Genomic DNA, 25,823 nt, shown 5'->3' on the forward strand with positions numbered 1-25,823 from the left:
AATAAATACGGAAAACACAAGACAAAAATAAAAAAGCCTCTCTTCACCTTAATAGGTGTTTTGTTTATTTTGTTGAGAGGTGTGCAGAGGTTTTGCTGAACATCTGAAGCAAACACTATTTGCCTGTGAGTAGTAACAATCACAGTCTGCATTATAGTTACTTACATTATGTGGCATCAAGAGACACGTTGGAGAAACATGGGAGAGAAACCCATCCAAGAGTTTCAAATAGGAAGAAAATGCCTCTCTCAAAAAGTATTTCTTCCCCAAATATTTAGAGAGGAGGAAGTACCCTAGGAAATTATTTTGTGCCTGCTGCTCCCTGTCAGACCTTTGCTTTTGGCCACTGCTAAAGTTATCATAACTGGGCCTTTCTCTAGATTAACCTTTAGCCTGACATTGCACAGCTTTTCTTCTGTTTTTACTTTCTTCATTATTCATGCTATATTTGCTGAAAAGGTGAGAAAAAATATAGCCTGTACTTTAACAAAAGCTTTAGGTAGAAAAAAAGCAAAGGTGAGAAGGTGAGAGAAAAGAGCTAAATCTGTATGCTTAGGCCTTAATGAGTAAAACACACTCTGATGATGTTTCACTCTTTATTCAATACTATTGTAAAATCAAATATATCTTTCATCTACTTTTGGAATAATTAAGATAAAGATACAAGGAAAAGTATATTTTCATCCAAAGGGACAGAAAATAAAAGCAAACCAAAATGTAGCTTTAAGAGAGAGAAATATTTTTTCTTTCTGTAAATACTATTTTTTTCATTGTAACAGAGAGCAAGAATTCATATTGCACACGGCCAAAATTTTTTCCTCAAGAAATACACCGTATCTGAGCAACAGCTCATGTACTGTGGATTGTTACAGCCACTTTCTCTCTTCTCCCCTTATATTTTTCTCTTAGAGTAAATAAGCTCTTAGGACATCATGAAGTGCTCCTTTTGACATTTCTGTAGCTCTTTTGTTTCTATTTTCATCCCAGGAGATTTTGAGGTTCTTAACAGAAAAACTGGCATTTTTAATGTGAAAAGATAATGTTATTTGCCTAAAGGTGTTCTGTTGAGTATATCAACATCTCAGGTAATTTACGATGGTGAGACTACCCCAGTCAATGAAACCTAAATCAGTTTTAAATCTGATTCCTCAATTATTTTATCAGTTTTTATTAGAATTTATGTCTTTGAATGTCTTTATGAATATATCACATGTGAAGAGGTAAATACTAAATAGCAAAGTAGTCATGTGCTTTTATAAAAATATTTAGATTTGAGCATCTCTAGAAGCATCTGAAAATTAAGAAAAACCTTTCTTTTACATCCAAGCAATGATAGGTTTTCCCTTTAAAAACATGTTTTTCAAATTTATTTGGGGGGTGAATTTATATGCTACCTTAGATAGTTCAGTGATTTTTTCCTCAGTCTCTGTTTACAGATTTTCTGCAAAATCTCAAAATGAGTTGAAGTCAGAATACAAAAACCAGAATAATCTGATCTGTTAGCAGTTTTGACATTTAAACTTTTATGGACAAAATTTTTAAAAGAAAAATTAAATCACTTTCATTTTCTCAGTTTTTTTGTCATTTCAATGGACTTCCGATGAAATTTGTAATGTTTAAAATTGCTGAAATAAAAGATAGAAGACATTAATAATGCAAACACAGTAAAAAAAAATTGAAAATATAGATCTATTTAAGAAGATACATAATCCACCAATAAACATAAAAAATACAGAATTATTTGGCATTTATATATTTCTATACAAGCATACAAATATTAGAAGATATGGTATCATGTCTTAGCTACTTTTCTATGTGTCTGTTAAAAAAATAAACAGCTATGTGGTTCATTATTTTAGTCCAAAGAAAGATGTGCAACAAACACTAACTTTTGCTGTTAGGCAAAATTTATATTTTGTTCTTATTTTATTTTTATTCTCATAACAACCTGAGTAATAAGCAGTAAGCATATTCCCTAAAGAAGGACATAGCAGACCATTTGACAGAAAGTGACAAGTGTAAATGAGCCATCAACATTACGGATAATAGGCAGAGTGCAGCATAGCAATGCACAGTACAGTGCAGTAGGGAGCATTGCTGTGCTGTATTGCCTGGACTTCTATTTCACATATAATATCTCATCATCTAACAGGGATTTCAAACACACACCAAAAAAAAAAATTATCATAGGATTTTTGTGGAGTTTTCTGATCATCCCCATTAAAAAAGTTGAAAATGGATGGGGTGCCATGGCATTTTAAATCTGCCATGCCTAAAGTAATAGGAACAAATTCCTGCTACGTTGAGATGATCCTAATTTGCACTAATGGCCAGCAAAAAATGTGAGAGGCATGGTGTACATTTTAAAAGCAAAAATATAAATTACAATTTCTCTGCAACTGAAATCCATGGAGTCAAATGTGACATTAGAGGTCTCTTAAAAAGAAAGGACTTGAAACATCAGAGATTATTACAAAGTCTCATCATTTTTTATAAAAGTACTAATTTTTTCATGTTTAAAAATAAAGAGTTCCAGAAGACAAAGAATGATGAGATGTTAACTGTAACTACATTCCATATTTTTCACTATAGGTATATTTAAATATCAGCAGGTTTCTGGCACAAACAGAAAACACTTTTATTTAGTTGACTCAAAGACATTTTCTTTCTCTCCTTAAGGTCATCATATTGATTCTGGCAAAATACTGTAAATATTAAATCCTCCAGTCAATAAGCTTAATACTGACCTAAAAAAGTCAATATATGCTTACTAGTTACAAAATAACAACAGAACATAGCTGGGTGTATTCTATTCTTTATAATACTCTGTGCTTAAAATAGGGACAGTGGTTTCATGTTTTTGGAGGAGTGGAAATGTTCTTTCCTGGAAAAAATAACATTAACAATTTTTAAACCATTGAAATTTTCAATGTTTTCTGTTGCTTAGCACAATTTTGGAAGTGTTTAAAATTAAATGAACAACAGTTTTACAATCAAGTTATGTGTTTTAGAAAACCTCTTTTAAAGAAGTGGTCACAGAAAAAAATTAGAAAAATTTAATGTGCCAGAATTAAGGTCAAAAAGCCCTTTCAAGTCTGAAGCATAAAAACTTTCATCTTATTGAAGATATAAACCTGATGCTGAAGCGAATATATGTGGTAATTATCACAAATTACAGTATGCATTTCTCAATACACAAAAGTTAGCAGTCTAATGTTGTCAACTGCAACAATATTAATTAATGTCTACCTTGGGCTGTGGGTTCTGAGAGATCTGTGTTATGGAACCGCAGAATGATTGAGATAAGAAGATTCCTGCTAAGATCTTACAGTCCAACCATCCTGTTTAAGGCAAGAAAATCTAGAACAGGTTCCTCAGGATCATATCATCAGGTTTTGAATAGCTCTGAGAATGAAGCCTCAACAGTTGCTCTGGACAGTTTTTGAGCATGTTTGATCAACTTCACTGTAAAAAAAATGTTGTTGTTTTGTTTTTTATTTTGTTTCAATGGTGGTTTGTGTTTTGATTTGGGCTGGTTGTTTAGTTTCAGAATTTTTAAATGGAAATTCTTGTATTTCAATAAAAATTAAAAAACAAAAACAAAAAACTGAAACACTAAACACCTGTGCCCATTCTTATTCCTCTGTCACTGGGGCACTCTGTGAACAGAGTCTGTCTTCCTTGCACCTTTCCATCAAATATTTATATATTTTTATAAGATTTCTCTGATTTCTCTACTGGCTAAAAAATCCAAACTCTCTTAGCACTTCCTCATATTTCAGATGCTTAAGTCCCTTAAGTGTTTCTGTGGATTGTGGTCTCTTGCTGTACTTGCTGTACCACACATCCATTTGTCTCTGGTACTGAACAGCCTAGAAATGGACTCAGCACTCCAGATATATTTTACTGGTGCAGATTAGAGAGAAGGATCTCCTCTGTCCACCACCTTCCTGATCTTCCTGATGCTGCTAGAGGCTGGTGTTTTGGTTTGTTGGCTTTTTTTTTTTTAATTTGCTTGGGGTTTTTTTTTTTGTTTTGTTTTGGGTTGTTTTGTTGTTTTGTTTTGGTTTTTTTTGCCACAAGTATACACTGTTAGCCAGCTTCAACTCGCCCATCCAAACTGACAGATGTTTTTCTGCAATTCGTTGGTCACTAGACTCCCCTGGAGCATGAACTTGTGAAATGAACTTGAGCATGAAATCCCAGGTGCAAGATTTGACATTTCCCTTTGATGAACTTGATAATTTTCATGTTATGCTAGGAACAGACATATTAAAATCCCAGGACAGTCAAGGCTTGTTTTACAAAATACTGAGTTCATTCTCTCACCAAAACATTTTGAATCTTCCTAGGATACTGTCCATTTTTTTTATGTTATTCAAAATATGATAATCATTATGTACTTTCCTAAAGAGAAAGATGGCATAAACATTAACCAGAAACTACCATCATGTCTTACAGAACTGTTATTGGGGTTTTTTTATATATAATTAATAATTACACTAGGATCAATTTGAACTGTGAATGTTGATATTAGATGCCATTTTAAATCTGTTTGTAAAATCACTAATACAAATATCTATTATGTTACTCATGAACACTTACATTAAAAGTTATTTCTCTTTTTAAAGGAGTTGGGATTTGGGCTTTGTTTTGGTTGGTTTTTACAGAAATATAATTTACTGCAATGTTAGAATTAATAAAGATTTTAAGTGCCAAAGCTGAGTTTTGCTTTCTCATAGGAAAATAAGATGATCCTCACTACATAAACATTTTAACAAAATAGTTAGTTTTACTTCTGCGACACTTTTTCTCTAAGCAAATAGTGCTTCCACTTATTTTTTTTCTTGCTTGCTCACAGACTTTGAGGGGTGAATCTAAATCTTCCTGAGTAAATATGGACAGTTTCAGGAGTATTTCTTTTCTGTTCTGCTTTCAGGAGCCATTACAATATAAAATATAGAATTTCTAATCATATATTTCAATGTTATGTTTAGTTCCTTCCCCTACCATAAGGTAATTTCAAAGTAAAGCTATTTGATAATCTAGATAATTCATGCAGTCCAACATAATTCTCACATTTAGCTTCTCATTCCCAGTTTGCTAGGAGAATTTATGGGGCAAGGAGGGGTAGAATGATTGGGGAATCCTAATGAAACTTCCTCACTTATGAAAATCTAAGTAAAAAGGAGTTTTGCATAAAGGAATATGTCTGTGTTTCTGTTTATTGCCACTGAATAATAAAATCTTACTCAAACAGCAGTGACAACCTGGCAGGATGTTATTTTAGAATATATATGTAGAAATAGGATGATTTCTTTTCCTTTTTCAGGTTGTTCCAGTACTATCATGCTGACTTTCTTTATTATATTTGGCCTTTTTCCATTGCTGGCTCCTACTCCTTGACAGTATAGGATTTCCCAGAAAGCTTAGTCTGTTAACAGAAAACATCATTAGCTGCTTACTGAGCATAGAGAGCTCACATTTCAGTTTTTAAGTATGGCATGCTTGCTGCAAAAAGCTCTCAAGACTGCTATAGACAACCCTGTAATTATTTGCCATAGAAGTCATAGAGATGACTTCATTTTTCTCTCTCTTTTTACTTCTCTGTTCCTGTTTCATACAAAGAACTGTGACCCTTGGTATTCATCATTTCCTATTCTTTTCTGTGAATGTTTAGTATAAAATAAATAAATATGTTGGTATGTAAGTTGTTACAGTGTCTTTTCAAATAAATATAAAAGTGACAAGCAGAAAAGAGAAGTTTGGGAGGCGGGTAGTAAGATAAAATACATATTTGAAAAAATATGTTTCTTGTAAATAAGGATTAAAACATAGTAACAATATTCTTGGTGAAGAAATAGGATAGAGATGAATAGAAGCAGCAAATAACATTAATGTAGTAAGGAAGGTTAGGGTAGACTTCAGTGATATTTTTTATGAACTCAAGTTTCAAGAGAGGTGATTAATTTACTCTAGGACTGAGTATTTTAAAGATAAAGTACAGATTATATTGAACTGAAATTCCTCAGATACCCTCTAACATCACTTGTCTCTTCAATTCTATGTGCCCATTCTGTGTGCAATTAAAAATGTGGGGTTTTTCATTTCTATAGATGTTGCTTATTTCAACAACCATAGCACGATCATAATGCTTTCTCATTTTTTGCAGTGCATGAAATGAATGTATCATTAAGTCATAATAAATTATGGTATGTATGCTAAGGATTTCATTTTACTTTATTCATGGACAAGGAAGAAAAGAGACAAGTACAAATGGACAAGAACCAATAGAAGCCTCTGTAAGATAAACTGGAAGAATGGATCACTGAAATACTGGTCTTAGTTTTCCAGGTGTTACAAAACATTTTTCAAAACAGTTATCATTTTGTTCTTAACTGTCATGCAAAATTGAGCTTGAATTTAAATGAATATGAGAAGAAAAAATATGTAGTCAAGTTTTTCCTACTTCAGTCAGTCAAGTGTCTTATGTCTTTGTGACATGAAATAAGGGACAGACATATATCACATCTTAGCTCCCATGAATTTTAAATGTGCTTTTTAAACATGAAGTGACTAAACTTCTACATTTTCAATCCTATCCTAAAACATGACTTTACCTTCTTCAGCTAGAAATGGATCTGCAGCACCTGTGTTTAACCATTCAGCAGTAACAGAACCAGAGGCAATGGGCACAAACTGAAGCAGGGGAGATTCCCTCTAAATGCAAGGAAACACTTTTTTTTTTATTATGAAGGTGGCTGAGCACAGTTACATCTCGCCCATAAAGTGAAAATCCCTGCTTGGAGATGTTCAAAGGATGCCTGGCCATGGTGCTGGGTTATCTGCTCTGGGTGTCCCTGCTTGAGCAGCTCTATTGGACCAGATGACCTGCAGAGGTCCCTTCCAACATGAGTCATTGTGTGGTTTTGCCATCCTGTGATTCTGTAACTTCAGGAGAGTCACAGGAGTAAGCTTGTTCTTCTTGGTCACCAGAATTGACACTGTGGTCTTGATATTTTAATTCTAAAAAGAAAAAATACTTATGTTTTTCAGCTGTAAGAATATTTCAGCTGTAAGAATATTTCTGCATCAGAATGCACATGCAAATTACTGCAGGACATGTTAAGAGTATGAAATTACCATGCAGGAGCTGTTCTGTGCTAATTGCCCATGCTATTTTATGATAAATTATGATAAAATTTGAGATAGTTTATTATTCTACTCAAGGAACTTACTTGAATTTGTCTTAGACTTAGCCTAGGCATACAGGTAGGCAGAGCAAAGGAGCTGAAAGGAACTGGGTTGTTAGACTAGGCAACTGGATTGCTTGTGTATAACCAGTTTGTGGGTCCTAAAATGACTTTCTGAAACATGAAGTAAGGAACACGAATAACAAATTTATTCAGACATAGCTGGCTAAGACTGTTTGCAGTGCATTTTGTAATGCATATAGACTTACATTTTTATTCCATAAATGCATATATACTCCAAGGGAACATTAAAATAAGAGGCAATCCCACTGAAGAGTTAGATCATTTGAAGATGAAAGCCAAAACCCACAGAGGCTCACAGGTGCCTGAGGGCATGGCTACACATGAGCAGAGAGTCAGCTGGCCAAATGTACAAGTAGCTTTGGTATTGAGGTTAAGTTTGCATATTTGCATAGCAATACGCTAAAATTCATCTGTCCTTATGAGCAGAGTCCACAGAAGTAAAACTTGGCAATACTGGAAAGCACTATGTCTACATTTTTCTGAAGACACTTGGAGCTGCTATGAAAGGTATGTCACAAGATGAGAAGGATCAAAATAAAGGAAATTTACTGTTTCAGATATATTTGTGGTGTATTAGCTTGTAGAGCTAACTGAAAAATGAAAGGGAATTCCAGAACAGATTATTAAATTTAAAATATTCTTCTCATGCAAGCTGAAAAACAGTAGAGGATCTAAGTTACATTGATGGAAACTTTTTAGCAAAATCTTGCAGAATTTCTAAAATATAGTATGTCTTTGGCAAATATTTTTAAAATATCATTAAGACAAAGCTCTCAGAGATAAATACAGTGGCTGTACATTAAATAAAATATATTAGGATTGGAATTTTCAAAAGGGGAAAAAATTAATCTAATATCCCAATTTAATTTGATATCCCAATTCCAAGGCAACTTCAGTAAGTATTTGATATTTACCTCCATGGAACTTTTCAAGCAATTCCAAGTTAATTGTTATGGTTTGATTGCAACCTCATATATTGATTTAAAAGACTCACATAAATCTCAAGGGATTCAGGAGATGTTATATGCTCATATCAGGAGGCATCATATAGGCTCACATAGGTATCTGCAAAATAAAATTTCAAATAATTCTCCCCAATTTCTAGGATGATAATAAAGATTAATTTTTAATTAACAATACAATGTATAGTATATTAAATCAGACTGTTTTTATTAAGAGAAATAAATATAACTTCTCTGATCTGTTAATACTTCTGTATTGTTCTATGTCAACACGCAAAAATTAGAGTACCCTTTTGCTTTTACAAATCTTACTTGTGAAGATATTATGATGTAAATAGGAATCATTAAGTAGCAAGTCTCAGGCTAGGTGCAGGTTACCACTTCTGTTAGTGACTGCTACTGATTCTCTTATTGACATCTCTTTAATTTAGTTTTCCTTACTATTATTATTGCTTTAGGTCATTTTTTTGTTGCAGTACTTCGATTTTCTGACAGGACTTCAAGGTAAGCACTATAATTTGCCTGAAATGTCACTAAGGAAGAAGAATTTCTGATAAATAAAGAATTTTCACAGGATGTTCTTATACAATCACTGAAGAATCACCTATGTGTACTTGGAAGTATATATGATCAGATATTATACTTGTTTATGATGGATTTTTGGAGTAGGCAAACAGGTTTTAGTTATTCCTCATAACACTGAAAATGCCACTAAAGGTGAAAGTCCTTCTTCCAGTTATCCCTTGTGGGGTCTTAGACATATGTTCTTATATTCTAGCTGTCTACACAGTGGAGAGCTTTATTTTATTGACCCACATTTGGTCATCATACTTCAAAGTCTTCAATCCTTTTATACAGTGAGAAAATCTTTTATGCACTATGACAAAAAAAAAAAAAAAAAAAAAAAAAACAAACAAACAAACAAAAAAAAAAACAACCAAGGAAAGTTTCAGAATAAAAATAATCACTGAGGCTTAACTTCATGGAGAATGCCATAGAAAATGGGTTTGTTCTGGTTTTCCATCAGGATCAATTAATCTACCAGACCTACACTTAATCTGCAAGGAGACAACAGGAATAATGTAACTGAGATGCACTAGAACAGTTTCAAAAATGATATTCACTCTAATAGCAGGGAACAAATTATTTTTCCTTTTCCAAATGAGAAGTTAAAAGGTATGGGCATGTTAAAAGAACAGAGGAGATCTGGGACATGGAACAAAGATTATCTAAGAGCTTATCAGTGGGTGAAACTGAATTTATTGTGTTGTTTAATTCAAAATGTGTGAAGAAGAATTACATATGCAATTTTTTCCAGATTAACTGCATGAGTAAGGCATATTAGAAATTTGAAGACAAGTAAATAAAGCTAGTGCTGAATGAAGGTTTGTCTATGACATTGAAAGGAAGCTATTTTATTTTCTTCCTGTGACAGCTTATATGTCTTCAGATTGGAGAAAAGGAAGGAGAATAATTGGCTACTTTACTTTTAGAAAGGCTGCTATGATATATTCTGTCTTTACTTCCAGTCATGGTTCACGGTTTTCAGGTTCATGAAATGCCTGCATATCACAACCCTGAAAGAATAAGCAGTAAAAAAAAGCTTCCATCCAAGGTTCAGGTAACTCTAGGACATCCTCATCTAATTGAATGGTGAAACAACCAGCATAACTCACTCTTTCAGCGGTTATTTAAAATGGTTACCTATCTTTTGACTACGTAGAAAGATCCTGCACCCTTCAATCTGAAAATAAATGCAAACAAACAAAAGAACAATGCCAACCACTAATCTGATTCTGATATCTGATTTTTCTCTAGACTCTCCATTGTCTGGAAACAGTATATATGAAATTCTCTGTTAGAGAGTAACAAGATTTACACAGAAAAATACTTAGTGTCCTTGAAACAACTGATTTCATTTCTGGAAATCAAATCATACAAGAGAGAATTTTAGGTTATCTATTGATAATAAACAAAATAAAAAATGTATTCTAGCTTTCCTGACCCAGAACATTGCATCTCGTACCTTATTTTCTGGTATGGCTGTGAAGAAAACAAATGGAAATCCTTTTCAATTGGGCATACTGTAATCTAGCAAGCTGCTGAATCTGATAAACATCTGTCTCATTTCTGTTGTTTTTCACAAGAATCTAAAGAATTCATTTGTTTCCAGACATTTAGTTACCTGCCTGAATTTGGAATCCAAGTTTAAAAAAGTGATGATCAGATTTGACTGATTAGTTTTTTGCTTTTTATTTTGGGAGGGGAGTGTGTGTGTGTATGGGATTTTTCAATGCAATTTCACACAAGTACTAAAGATTTTTAAAGATCACTGTTATGTATCAGAGTTAAAACCAATTAGCCTGTAGTAGAACATTCACAAATAGATGAAATTAATGTCTAGGTTCAGGTATTTTTAGAGTTTATGTTTGGCCTTAATCACAGCATATTGTCTATCATAGAACAATTTTTTTTCTGTTTGTATGTCTGGTGCTCTCTTTTTTAAAATATTCACTGGGTAAGAAACATGGTTTGAGATTTAAAGGGCTAAAAATGTTTTATGGGCTGTACAGTCACATTCTCAGTAAATGTCACTTCTTCTACAATGGGAACTCCTGTTAAAGAGTAAGCTAGAGATTTTCTGATATTCTCCCCTCACATTGATGAAATCATAATATTTAGTTCACATTATCAGGGAATTCCTCTAATCAGTAAGTAATATCTATGTATTTAAACAATGAACGAAAACATTACTGGCCAAGACAGTAAGTTAAATCCAGCATTGCTTGGCATGAATTTTCAATGCTGATGAAGTTGATGCAAAGGAACTACCTCCAACCACAAATTAAGGCTCCATTTCTTATTGGTTATGGATCCAAACTCCACTGAGATGGCCTACATTCTCAGAAACTGTGAGGACATGGATCTGAGATGAAAATTACCACAGATATAAGATAATAAGTCATTGGATTTGGTTGATCTATGGCTAGGTGATGGTAAATTAGTAATCTAATTTATTGTTAGATATTAAAAAACCCATTAAAGTTCACCTGTTTTAAAGGTGCCAAACATTTTTTTCTGTGTTTGAACTGTGGGTATCAAAAATTATTAAACAATTTAAGCATTGTAATCTCATTGCAGTAGGAATTAAGCACCTAGTTTTCTTGTTGAATCTGTTTTGACAATGTTTGAAAAATAAATTCAGTTCCATTGGAAAAAGCCTTTTAATGTAACCTGCAGATTATAAGAATATTACCAAGATGCAGTCAATAGAAAGTCTAAAATTTTCCACAAGATCTAATGGATGGAATATGATGTATAAAGAAGTGCTGGATCAGATATAATTCAGTGAGCTGAATGTGACCTGTATTGCCTATCACATGATATTCCTAGTGTCTTGATATGCCTGCATTTTCATAATAATTGCATTAATTTTTTGTCACATTTTGAAATTTCTACTGAGTTCTGAGTTTAAAATTAAGAAAATGGAATTAAACTTGATCTATTCAAAACCCACTGAAAACTGTTAAATAATGAACACACCTCTACCTTTATAGTACACCTATAAATATGTGACAGAATCGAAAGTGGTTTTTACCTGCATCTCAAAAAAAGAACAAAAGGTTCTCATCATAAGAGAAGAGTGCTTAGAAGAGAAAAATACAATGTCGTCATACTCATCCAGCTGGTTAAAGGCTAGGAAAAGATTAATAGTTATAGTACAAATTAAAATGTGAATATAATAATGTAATTTTATTCTACTTTCATCGTAATTGAAAAGGTGTAATGGGAGAGATGGATGTGGTTCGAAGTGTGTATGTAATGAAGTACCTCAAACTGTGAACACATGGGTAATTAAAAGGAAACTAATCTCATCCAAAATAGTATTGGGCATTGGCTAATCAAATGATAATGTTAATCTTGCTATCCAAGAAAGTAATTTTCTATTCCAGAGATTTTGTAGTTTTATAATGCATCGTGTTATGTTTGTTGCCATAGCCTTTAATTGGAAAATGCACAATTCAAAGGATTGAATTTAATGTTATTGAAATTATATTTAGATTTTGTACTTAGATTTCCTAGAAAATGTCATGCTTTTTTGCATTTGTTATCGTGCTATTTGCTCATTGTATTTATAATTTACCAGTGTACACACTGTAAAACTTCTGTTAAATTTATGTACCAGCATATGTGAACATTTTTCATGGTTAATCCTTGTAAAACCAGTTTCTTATTGTAATACTTTTAGCATATAGCAGTAAAGAAGGAAGAATACAATTCCACAAAGTATTTCTTTTTCTTAGACTTCTGTTTTCTTTTTCAATTGAGCAATCCCTGGGGCCAGGTATCATTCATCAGAAAAGTAATGAAAATTGGACTGAATCTAGGAAGATAACCTATCCCTTCATTTGCAAATGAAATTGTCAATAAGCCTAGTCTGCATCTCTCACAGTGATGTCAGTTCTTAAAGTCAGACCACAAAGCCTGGCGTAAACACTCCTTGAGCATTGCTTTGCAAATAAATGTACTAAAAATATAGGAGGGAGTCCTATTGAGGAGAGAGGCAAGAGCTACTGATCTAATCTCCATAATCTTCATAACTTACTTTCAGAAATGCATTATAACTGCTGTATTTGTTTTAAACAAGCTGAGGGGATGGATTTTATCCTTTGCCCTCTGTGTACAAGCCACCATATGTATACTAACATATACATTCTGTCCAATACATATTATGGAATAGAAAAAAAAACCAAAACAAAATAAAAAATCCCCTAAAAACCAGCTTCATTTCTCAGCTATACTTCTCATCATACTGTAATTTTCAGACAACAAATTATGGAGCTAAGTGAAACAATTTGATGGGAAAATTTTTATGTAGTTCTTTCCAACTGTTCCCAGATTCATCAATGCTTAATCCACCTGTCAGTAGGAGTGCATGACTTGCCAACTGTTGTAGTATTTCACATTAAAATTCTCTTTAATTTTCCAGGATGCTGGAAGATGTAGTTGTCTTAGTGGTGGTTCCATATAACTTCCAGTCGTGACAATTTTTATTGCGCATAAAGTGAATTGAAGGAAGGAAGCATAATTGGTAGTCACAGAGATGAAAGAAAAATCTTATCAAATGGGTAGTCTGCTGTAGTATCTAGGTAAGATTCACATTCAGAATGAAATAAAATACACTGCTGTAAACTGTTTAGATTTTTAATTTTGCTTTAATCAAAGCCATTTTCACACAGTAATTTGATTTGTTTGACATTAATCAGAAACTGCAAATACAAATAATGAACACGGTTCTTGCTAATAGGTAGGCAGATGGATTTTCTCTATAAATATTTCAAGAGAGAAATCAATCCATAATATTATTGATTGAACATGAAATAAAAAGTGTCTATTTTTCGCTTGCTGAATGCACAAGAAATGATGTTCTGCTAATAGGAACTGCATATCCAGCAAGAAACAAATTATGTTCATGTGATCTCTTGCTGTGATGACTTCAGATCTCACAGACTAAGTAGTGCATCAGGCCAAATCTGCATCTTCCATATAGGAAAACGAAAGATGAGGAGTCAAACAGCTTCAGGTACATATGTTAGTAGTTCAGCAATTGAATTTTTTCCCCCTGGTAAGCTGTGAACATGAATCCCCTCATGGTTCAATGGGTCATTCTGCAGCTGGAAATAGTGTGTTCAAAGTCTTGCTATAATACTCGTTAAAAAGCCCATGAAAGTTTTAAAGGAAAGTAGTTGTTTTTATCTGTGTGTTAGATAAATTTTTCATCCAGAAAATTCTTGTTCATGCATTAACTTTTTTTCTGAAAACCACCCCATACAAGTGTTTGAAGATATGTCAGGCAGAAAAAAAATAAATATCTGTGTCACAGAATAATTCACTTCTCATCTAGCCAAGCATCCTTTTATCACAAAGTCAACACTGAAGTGATGGGATTAGCCCATCTGGGTTTTGATAACCATCAAGCATGTGAAGTCTACCTGGATGACCTGCTCCAATGCTTAATTATACTTGGAATGAATAAACTTCTCCTTGTAACTCCTTAAGAACCAGACAATTGATAACCATTTGTTGTGGTTTAATCCCAGTAAACAAGTACCATGCAGCTGCTCACTCACTCTCCCACCAATGGGATTGAGAAGAGAATCAGAAGGGTAAAACAGGAAAACTCATTGGTAAAGACAGTTTAATAGGGAGAGCAAAAGCAGTTCATGCAAACAAAACAAAACAAGAAATTAATTTACCATTTCCATGGGCAGGCAGGCATTCAGCCATGCCTGGAAGAGCAGGGTTCCTTCACCTATAACAGTGATTTGGGAAGACAAAAGCCATCTCTCCAAATGTCTCCCCCTTCTTCAAATACAGAGCATGATGTCACGTGGTCTGGAATAACTTTGGTCAGTTTGGGTCACTTGTCCTGGCTTTGTCTCCTCCCAACCTCCCATGGACACCCAAGTTCCTTGCCAGAGTGGCAGTGCAAAAACCAGAGAAGACCTTGGATCTGTGTAAGAGCTGCTCAGAAATAAGAACAAAATCACTGTATTAATCCTGTATTCAGAACAAATCCAAAACACAACTCCATGCCAAATACTGTGAAGACAGTTGACTCTACCCTAGCCAAAGCCAGCACCCCAGTCTCTCTTTTCTCCTGTTGGTGCACATCTGTAAAGGACCTGGCTCACTTTTCTGTTTAGGCTTTAGGGGGCTCAGCTGGCCTCTTCAGGATCAACAACACAATCTGCCCACAGGCTTCAATCTCTGACTATTCTGGTGGCTCATTGCTGAATTTACTGCAGTCTGTTTCTCATGCAAGGCCAAAACATGGTTGTTGTATTCTAGGTGCAATGTAATGACTACCAAGTATAGGGTAATAACCTCTTTCCAAAATCCAGTGGCTGCACTTCTGTTAATATTGTCTGTATCCCTTTAGCCTTCAGTATTCATTTCTACTGACTGAATTCCTGAAATAATTTGGAAAGATCTTTTCAAAACTTGCAAAAAATGATTGATTTAATCTGGAACTTAGTATATAGGATCTTTGTAATGATGCCATGTGCTGACACTGGCTGGACACTGGGCAACCACCTAAGCTGCTCACTCACTCTCCTCCAACAAACTGGACAGAAGAGAGCAAACTTGATGAAGGGTTATAAGCTGAGATGAGGACCAGGACAGAGATCACTCATCAAATATCATCACAGGCAAAACAGGCTCAGCATAGAGATATGCATTGAATTTATTACACCAAAAAAATCAGAGCAGGATAATGAGAAAATAAAACCTTACATACTCCTTCTTCCCCTCCTTCTTTCCAGCTCTACCTCCTGCCCCAGTGGTGCAGGGAGACAAGGAATGGGGGCTGCAGTCAGTTCTTCACCTGTGGCTTCTCCCACTGCCCAGGGTGAGGAGTCATTTCCCTGCTCCACTGTGGGGTTCCTCCCACAGGAGGCAGCTCTCCAAGAACTCCAGTGTGAGTTCATCTCACAAGCAGCAGTCCTGCCCAGACTGCTGCAGCATGAGTCACTCTTACAATGGGTACAGTCTTGGACTTGCTCTTCCCGTGTGGATCCCTCACAGGGTCCTGCCAGAAAACCTGCTCCAGCATGGGTTTCCCATGGGTTCACAGATCTCTGAAGGCATCCACCCACTCCAGCGTGGGGCTCCTCCACAGCCTCTGGGTGAATCTCTGCATTCCTGTGTTCCTCCATGGGCTGCAGGGGCACAGCTCCCTCACCATGGTCTGAACTACAGGCTGCAGGGGAATCTCAGTTCCAGTGGTGGAAGCACCTCCTGCCCCTCCTTCTCCACTGACTTTGATTTCTGGAGAGTTGCTCCTCTCACATGATTTCACTTTTCTCTTCTCTGGTCACAATTACAACTGTGCAAGAACTTTTTTTCTTTCTTCTTAAATATGTATCACAAAGGTGTTAATCACCATTTCTAATCGGCCCAGCCTTGCCCCAACAGCACATTGTCTTTGGAGCCCCCAGAGATTGGCTCTGCCAACATAGGGGAAGCTTCTGGTGGAGTCCCACATGAGCCACCCCTGTAGCCCCCAGATACCAAAACCAGGCCATGTAAAGCCAGTACAAAAGGAAAGTTAATTTTACATGCATTTATATTTTTGAAGAATTTCCTCTCATTTTCTATACACAAGGCATCCATCAGTTTACTCCATGGTCATGACATCTCAGCTTTGCTTTGAGCTGTTTACCCATAATCATTAGAAATTAAGAACTAGTTTTCTGGCTCTATATTTCCCCATTGACAGGTCTGTCCATACACTAACAGTTTCTGATCATACTATCCCATCAGCTGGACTACATGGTTTTTGTAAGAAATAAATGAACTGGAAAGAAATTAACTCTGCAATCCTAATAACACACAAGTGGCTCATGAAAAATCTACAGTTTCATATGAAATTTAAAAAAAAGCACTCCTTTTCCTCTTGGTTGTGCAGAAATCAGGAATAAATCAGGTTGTAGTTCCCAAGAATACTGCAGTCAAAAGATGAACTGGAATCAGATGGATGGAAATGAGGGTGAATTGTAGGAAAGATTGGAGCAGTGTCAGAGAAGCTGATTGCTTCTTCTCCCAGTAGTGTCAATTTGTGAGATTAACTTTGCTGTCTCATGAACCTTCATAATCAAAGTGGGGTAAGAATCTGCTTGCAGTGGAAATACATGAAATAAATTTGCTGTCATGAATTTTCTGTTCATCTTTCTAATTGAAGTCAATTGAACTGAAGGGTAGACAGAAAGTCAGAATGTCTGATAATGTGAGAGGCCCACCTAGACACAAAGAAATTTCCATCTTCTTTTGCTGAAGAGATCTTGAGCTCATCAGCTCAATCTCCAGGACTGTGGTCATCAAGGACTACAGCCATGCCCACTATCAGTAAAACACCAACTCTTGGTATTGAACACCCAAAGTTAGGGTGATTGCTTGGGAGATGATTGTTGAGAACTGACTGTTTCGTGTGTGTAGTGTCAGGGATCAGTCATGTATGAGAACTAGCCATAATATAAACAGTAAATTAACTGAACAACCTAATGCTTTAAAGTTTGAAATTGGCTTGATTTGTCAGTCTTGTAAACAAGTAGCAGCCTCTGTTTCCCAAACACACTTGTAAACACCTATGTTCTATTGCAACTCACTTTTCATCCTGATTTCAACGTGTAGTGAATGAAATAATGCATGAAAATTAGAAATGCCTTCAATATTACTTCAAAATATTCAAAAAGTGAACAGTTCTGCTGCTTTGGAAGGTACATAGGTCATTTTAAATGATGATGACTGTGGCTAGGTATAATCAAATAACAAAATCTCCCTTCACAGGCTTATGTAAGAGTCAGACTGTTCTTCATCAATCTTTCTGAATCTATGACCTCAGCTTGGAGTACAAAACCCGATCCTCTAGAGTCTGTTAATCAAGAGTTTTGACTGGGAAGAAAAAAATTGCAAGAACTGGAAACTTAAAAACCCTGAAAACTACAAAAGACTTTCTTGCTTCTTCCAAAAGCTAAAAATGCTGCTTTTGCAGTTGCTGCAGATTCTACCTTCTTGGGAGTTGTGATCTTCAGCCCCAAAGATAGCTTCTCTATCAGCAATTACAGAACAAAGCACTGAGAGTGCGAAGAGAAGTTTGTTAATTTCATTTTGCAAAATGCTTTTACTAGCTCTGCTGTATCAGCTTCTCCTTAGTTCCACTGATTGTGTTGAAAGAAGTATTTTTCTCCACTCCAGAAGTATCACAAAGAAAATCTAAACAATTTTACAAAGCATCCTTAAGTTATGAGAAGATAAAAGGCAGGGAGAAATTGGTGGGAAAAAAAAGGTGAAAAACTGGAAAAAAGAGCAACATGGAACTGTGAACTGAATTGCATGGAAGAGAAATACAACAGCAAATAATTTTTACTTCTATTTACATAATTGTGTTTTTTAAAGGAAATAAGAAAAAAAAAGTATTATGAAGCAGAAAGACAACGCTGTTGTGTCTAAAGCAGCATTGTCAGTAAAATAACTGTGTAGAAAATTCACCAGTTAAGATTTAAATTTCATATGCTGTATTTGTAAATCCCCACAAGTTTTGGAAGCAAGCTCTGATATTTTACAAACTCTTAGTACTTCCTCACAGAAAATGTAATTGTTTTAGAACAAATTGCTTGACTGGAATAATAATCACAGCAGATGGATCATGACATTCCTTTTTTTCAGTGAACACAGCAATAAAGAGTCCAGTTTTGGGGTCATTGTAGAAAATAATGCAATCAAGATGATGAAATACAGAATTAGTTTAAAAATCAATCTATAATAAAAACTGTTCCTTTAATTCTGCAAGAGATACAGTGCTGTTGAAATGTTACATTTGGAGCTAAGATTTTTTAAAAAATGAAAAAAAATTAAAATGCAGACAACAGTTTTATAGAAGAGGTTTTTAAAAAATGTTTATTCTTCCCTAAATATACCTTTTAAATACAATCCCTTATTACCCATTCAATTTAATGGACAATGTGGACAGAAATAGTACTGGATTAAATGAATACTCATAATTAGCTTTAACACTTAGGGCCATATTTGTTGATAGATGGGAGGTCAGCTTTGGTTTTGGTGTCATACAGAGCTTTTCTGGAAATCTGGCTGTAAATTTAACTCTAATTCAAACCACAAATGTGTTACTATGATAGTGTGACACAAAAATATTTTAGTATGAATTTCCAGCAAATTAGTGATGTGAAAACTGTGTCATTTGATATAACATTATACTGAGTCTCATAGGGTGTAAACTTTCCTGTTAGCAGCCGAAATGGTGCTATGGAAGAGAGCTGTCCTGTGCTCCTGCCCTGTGCCTGCAGCACTGATAACACCAGGGTGTTTTCAGCACTGCTGCGACGCTGTTGAGTGAGGGATGGAATGAATGCCTCCAGCCGTCAGAGGGGAAATGGAATTTGTTTATTAGGAAGAAGTCAACTTTTATAGTCTGACTCACTAAGCTGATACCTGATGGTTATCAAAGTGAAAACCTCTCACACTGTTGGTGAACTATGAACAGCACACTCTGGAGAACCATATCTATAAACAATGTTACAGAAAGAGAGATAATTGTTTGAATTCTTTCCTCTAATTTTCCCACAGCTTCTACACTGCTTCCCAGGATTTTCCTGGGAGAAGCATGTCTCTTTCTGTTCAGAGGATATGTAATTACTGCACTGCTGAGCAGGGCTTACACAGAGCCAAAGCCTTTCTGCCTCACACCAACCCACCAGCAAGGGGAAGCTTGGAGAGACACAGCTGGGACGTCTGGCCTCAACTGACTGAAGAGATTCCATGCATATCATGCAATACTTCTCATGGACACACAGATTTTAAACAGCTTGTTCTCTCTCTTAACCTACCTCAGGAAAAAAAATAAAATAAAAAGGACCTGGGTAGCATGATATAAAGATTTGGAGAAAAAAGCTACATGCCCATGTCCAGAAAGATTCTTCTCTCTCTCTCTGTGTATGGCTCATAAAGAGTAAAATACAGCTTCATTCAGTTATAGAAGCCAAATGATACCCACCCAAATCAGCGTGGATGAATTTCAAGATTCCAGACTGACCATGTGAGCCTTAAAACATTCACCTATATTAGCTAACCTGTGTGTTTTGCTGGCACAAGCAATGATCACATTCAGTGTATTAGTGAACATAATATAGCAAATGTGCAAGCCCATACAGCCTGGTAGTATTTTTCTTCTTATAATTAATGTGTCCTGGGTTATATTTGAAATTGGATTTTTTATTTAATATGTTTTTAATATTTCAAAATCAAGTAGAATTCTAGAATTCCCATTTACTATTTAGTATTCCAAAATGTTTTGAGATTTCAGTTTGGATGTTTCTTCTTATGGTTATTAGTATTAGCATTAGTATTAGTGCCTAATAGTGCCCAAATGCCTAAAGTGTTAGCTTTAGGCATTTGGACTTTTTCAGACACAACCTACACATTTTTATTCAAATTCCTGACTTGTTTTAAATTTCAATAGAAGCTTTCACTGAAGTCTCAGCCAACAAGAATTAAACAACTTTCCTGTTAGGTCACATGACATATCCCATGATATTTTGATATTTGATATTTGTCTTTGCCCCCTCAAGCTTCCTGTCTTAAGTAGCTCTATTTCTACTAAAAGGTGAAATTTATTTGTGTTTGCTTTAATCCACTGTGACAAGAATCATGGGGAGTAAATATTCTTTTCTGATTGGTTGTTGGACTACATAAAGGATATTCCTGCTCACAGAATATTTCTAATAAATACACTTCTTGCAAAGCATGACCAGGTGACTTGATACAAACATTCTACTTGGTGGCACAGAGATGTTGGCAAGATATAATGAAGAAATCTTTCTCCTCTTTGATGTGTCTCCTTTATTATCATGATTTAAAAAGGACTGCCAAGAGGTTGCCTTATCAAAAGTATTTAGAATTTTTTAAAAAATCAAAAACCAGATAAAAAATAGCAATCTAATGCTGTATTTTAAAACTCAAAAATACATTTGAATTTTTAAAGTAATTTGCTTAAAGCATGCCCTGAGCATTGCAAACTTATTTCATATAAATATTCTACCAATTCTGGGTCAGCAAAAAGTAATTTAATTAAATGGCAAATTTTTCAAACATTAGAAAATATATTGACAGACATTCATAGGATTCATAGAATTCATAGGATGAAACTATTATGTTAAAGAGAGTTGTACAAAACATCTTTTGCAAGTTTTGTAGGTCTTACACGCTGAGTGCACTTGTGCATAACAATCTGTGGCGGTGAAGAGTTTATGGCACAATCTTTTCTCTGGAACCATCCTCAGCCCTCTCATTTGCTTTCTTTCTCTCGCACTAAAAAAAACCCAAAGAAACTAACATGGTTCATAGGATGGTCACTACAGTTTGTTGATCCTGATAAATTAATCCTAATAAAAAGTTAGAAAGTATGTTCAAATTTAAGTGGGAGCAAGTGATGTAAACTACACATGAAATCTCACTCCATAGTATCTAGAGTAATTTATAACTTCCAATCATATTTTGCCTGTGGAAGAGCAAAATCCCTGAATTGCTTCAATAGATTTAGAATGGTTTTCTCCACCTAAGAAGCTGCATATCACTTACAGTGAAATTTTCTCCCACCCAAGAGATCTTTACCTTATAATGCAATAATAATAATAATAATCTCTATCAGACTATTATTTGGAATCCTAAGGTTTTTTCTTATCTGCTGTCTTCTGACTGGCAGATGAGAAAGAAGAGATTTTGTTGTGTTTACCAGTAATTAGATCAGTCATGAGGAAAAATGGGGTGAAAAATTTATCAGAGTTTAGCAGATTTGTAGTCTTCCTTTTGGGATTTAGATGGTGAATGCAAAATATGAATGTCTCTGCCCTTGTTTTAACCCCTTATTCTTTTAACCATAATAACCATAACCATAATCCTTCAGTATATCTGTGTCCAAATTCAATTCAGGGGATACTTAATAGATCCCAGTTTCATATTAGTTATCTGTATAATTAGTGGGAAAAAAAAACATGTGCATTATCATGAGTTGGGTGATCATTATTATTCTCAGAAAGGAGTTTTTTCATTTGCATTCAGTTCTACTATGGACTTTATTCCTTCTAATTTTCTTGAGACAAAAATCTTCAGATTTATTGGAACAAGGATTTAAGGCTCAAGAAGTTACTATTGTCCCTCAATGAAAAGATAGAGGATTTACATATTTCCGCACTCTCAGAACTTGAAAGTAAATAAAGCCTTTTCACTCAATTCTGAAAGCAAGTCTGAGCTTCCTATAACTCTAGCAGATAAGTCTTGATGGTCAGTGAAATAATCATTTTACCATAGATTCAAAATTTCAAACATCAAGTTTGGAATTGTGAATCTATGGTAAAATGATTATGATATACAGATTCTGCATCAGTGCCTAATGTAAACCTCAGATTGATTTAAGTGCAAAAATTTGATATTTCTTTTTCTTATCACAGCCTTGAAGAAACTACACCATAGCATGGTGTCAGGAACTGTCAGATATAGGGCTTCAGTATTTCATGTCTTTCATATTTCTTATCCTTATGAATTGTCAAAACTGTGCAATCACTTCCTAATTCTTTGATTTGTCATCAATACACATATCTCTTTAAGAATGATTTATTATACTTACTAAAAATATCTTCTGATAGGCTCTATATTAGAGGAGAGAAACCAAACAACATAAATTCTCTGAAACATCCAATTACCAGAATTTTTTCTTAGATAGCTACATTTTTTAGGTCTGCCAATACAAATTCATTTTGTAGTAGAGACAAAAAAAAGGGAATAATCATTGGCTACACAATAAAATACTTTTTTATAGAGATTTCCCCTGTAATGTCTACTCTATAGCCTCTGCTGAAAAGACTACTTCTGAGGAGATTATGATTTTTTTTCTAATTAAATAAAATAATTGATATATGAAATGCTTCCATTAAACAGGGAATCAATTAGCTCCAAATTAGTTATCTAACTCAATACTACTGTCATAATCTGTTTAATTTCTCAACACCTCTTTGAGAACAATGAATTTTAATGTCAGATCCTGTATGACATAACCTCAGTTGCACTATGATTTGAAAATGCTACACTTCATTTTGAATAAATAAACCTCCTAAATTCTAAGTCTCAGTAAGCCTTCAGCATAGGATTGCCCTGTATGATCATTAAATTTTAGATGGAACAAGTCAATACTCCCTACTAGACTTAATTACAATTGTTCTGTCTGAGGACAAAAACATGTTATAGCTGCTTGACAGTTTTATACAAATAACAGGGAGTATATAGATTTCTTCTAAAAATCCAGAGGGGTTTTCATTCTGATGAAACATGAGGGAAACTGAAGAAATGTATTGTCATCATAAGTTAGGTCATATAAAATACTAATTACTTTGAAATTTTCCATTATGGATGCACAGGGAACCTGAAGTTGTCTCACATTATGCCCATATCAGCCAGACATTTCACCACAATGTGATTGCTGTCTGACTTAAGAGAGAAATTCTGCAAAATCAGCCGTATGTTTGAATATTGATGCACTTAGCTCAGTTGAATTGAGTAGGATTTAAGTGTTAGTTATTTTTGCAACTGTGCATTTATTAGACAGGTGTTTTCATAAATTGAAGAGTCTCCATATTGAAAAAAAAGAGAGAAAAAACCCATAAGAAAATGTATGTATTGAATACTGTATTACAGAGCACATACATTTCACAGATGACCCCAAGAATAATGTTTCTTGCCTGTCAAAGAAAATAGTTTCATAGAAGAACAAGATTTCATATTATAAGACCATCAAAGCAGAATGAAACAAGAAAAATGTGAAGACTAATTATGTAAGAGATCATTTTCCTACTAAAACCTAGGCTTTAGTGTTTATACCTTAATATATGAAGATTCCACTTTCAAATGTAAATCAGCTGAAACCCAAACAGCTGAAAAAAGGTTAACTTCTTTGCTTGTTTAATTTTCAATAGTTACCACAAATTATTTCCACATATGTACCGAATTCAGCACTTGAGTGAATAAAATGTCCACCATATATCTTACTCTCTTTTTTTGGTGTCACTGTAAAACATTAAATATCTAAAATTCCAAGCTCTGGTGGCACTTTTGAAACATAAACAGATACGTCTTAAAAGCAGTTTCTATTTTCTTTTCATAATTAGTTTGCCTCTTAGGAAATTTTCCTCTGCTAACACAAAAAAAGGGAACATGATCTACTTTAGTACAGCACTTTGTATTTCTCATCCTGTTTACTTATTTTCTCATTATTTTTCTATTACCACAAAATCACAGAATCATCAAAGTTGGAAAAGATCTTCAAGCTCAATTAGCCCAGCCTTCAATCCGGCATCACCAAAATCACCCTTCATGTCACACCCAATGCTCCTTGAACACTTTCACAGACAGTGATATTCCACCACCTGCCTGGGAAACTTATTCCAATGCCTAACCACTCTTTCAGTGATCTATTTTTCTTTTCTACTTACTTACCTAATCCGAACTCCCCCCATTTATGGTAAATATCATCTGAATCTCTTTTTTTGGTCTTTCAATTCTTGAAAAGAACCAGGCCATGAAAGCACAATATAGAAATAACACATTCTGGTCTCCTTCTGTTCTGTTCATTTATTAGGAACAACAATATGGGTATTGTTGTTATTACCCTGACATAAATTTGTATTCCACTGAGATTTTATTTTTTATACCATAGTGTGATAAAAGAAAAATACTCAGAAAGTTATTCCTATTTCAAAATATTGAATTTATGCACTACATAAAAGATTTTTAGGCTTTCATATAAATTTTCATTTATGTCCAAACTGTATGCAGTGATTTTCCAAATTGAAATTATAGCATTAGATATTGTATGTCACATAAAATCAGAACATGAATCAAGTTTAAAATATTCTTTTAACTCAAAACATTTTTAATCAATTTAAGCTAAAGAAGAAAAGTTCTTTTTCCTACCTTCTCTGTATCTGAACATTGATTATGATTTAGAAATGACATGAAAAAACAGACCTCTCATGTCTGTCTCTGATGATGAAAAATGCTATTGGTTGCTGGACATTGTCTCCTATATCAAAAAGTATTTCTAGAACTTATTTAATTCTGAATTTGCAGGTTGTGAATGTGCTAATGCAACTTCTTCATAACAGTGAAATCATGAAAAATTCACAGCACAAAAGTAGAAAAAAAAAGTTTAAATTACTAAGAACCTCTAAAAAATCTTACAATGTAACAAAATAAAATACATCAGGATTAATTTTTCAAAAATATAATAGATTCTAATTGTCTCTGAATGTTTCTAAATCATTAAAAAGAAAATCCTGTGCCTAAAATACTAGGTAATATACAAATTGTTTGCTGCCATGGAAACTGACAAGTTAAGAGATGCTTGTATTTCTGTGTGCAATTTTATCTTACCTTTCTTAAACAGATTTAATGCATTTTACTCTTTATATTAGACCTTTTCTACAAAAGATAGTTTCTTTGTGATGGTTAGCCTCAACTAGTTACCCTTAACCTGTAATAAGGTGGAATGTTATGGAAATGTCAGCGGTTTTAATTCTTGTAATACTAGTTGCTACCAAAACCTATATATTTTAAAATCCAGTGCTCTTATGTAAGAAACTAAAGTACTTTAGATTGGTGAGCCTAGAGACATTCAACCAAACTAATGGTAATAATGACATCTGAGCACATTCAAATTATCATTGACTCATTCAAATGGTCTAACAAAACCAGCCCTTTGGTAGGTTTTTCAGTTAGATTTTTTTAGACAGCTTCATCTTTCATTTATACCATTAGATGAACTAGCACTTCTTACAGACATGTCAGCATTTCAGAAGAAGTTTTGGCAAGCTGACTGTATAATATTCAGCTGATAACTATTGCCTATTAATGCAAACCACCTAACCATCCAGCAACTGCTCATCATCCACAGACTGATGCCCAGCCCATTCCTGACCAGCAAGCAATCAGTGGCTCCCAGCAGTTTTATATGGAG

Source organism: Zonotrichia leucophrys, chromosome 4 (genome assembly GCF_028769735.1).
Source record: "Zonotrichia leucophrys gambelii isolate GWCS_2022_RI chromosome 4, RI_Zleu_2.0, whole genome shotgun sequence".
In the NCBI taxonomy this organism is placed as follows: domain Eukaryota; kingdom Metazoa; phylum Chordata; class Aves; order Passeriformes; family Passerellidae; genus Zonotrichia; species Zonotrichia leucophrys.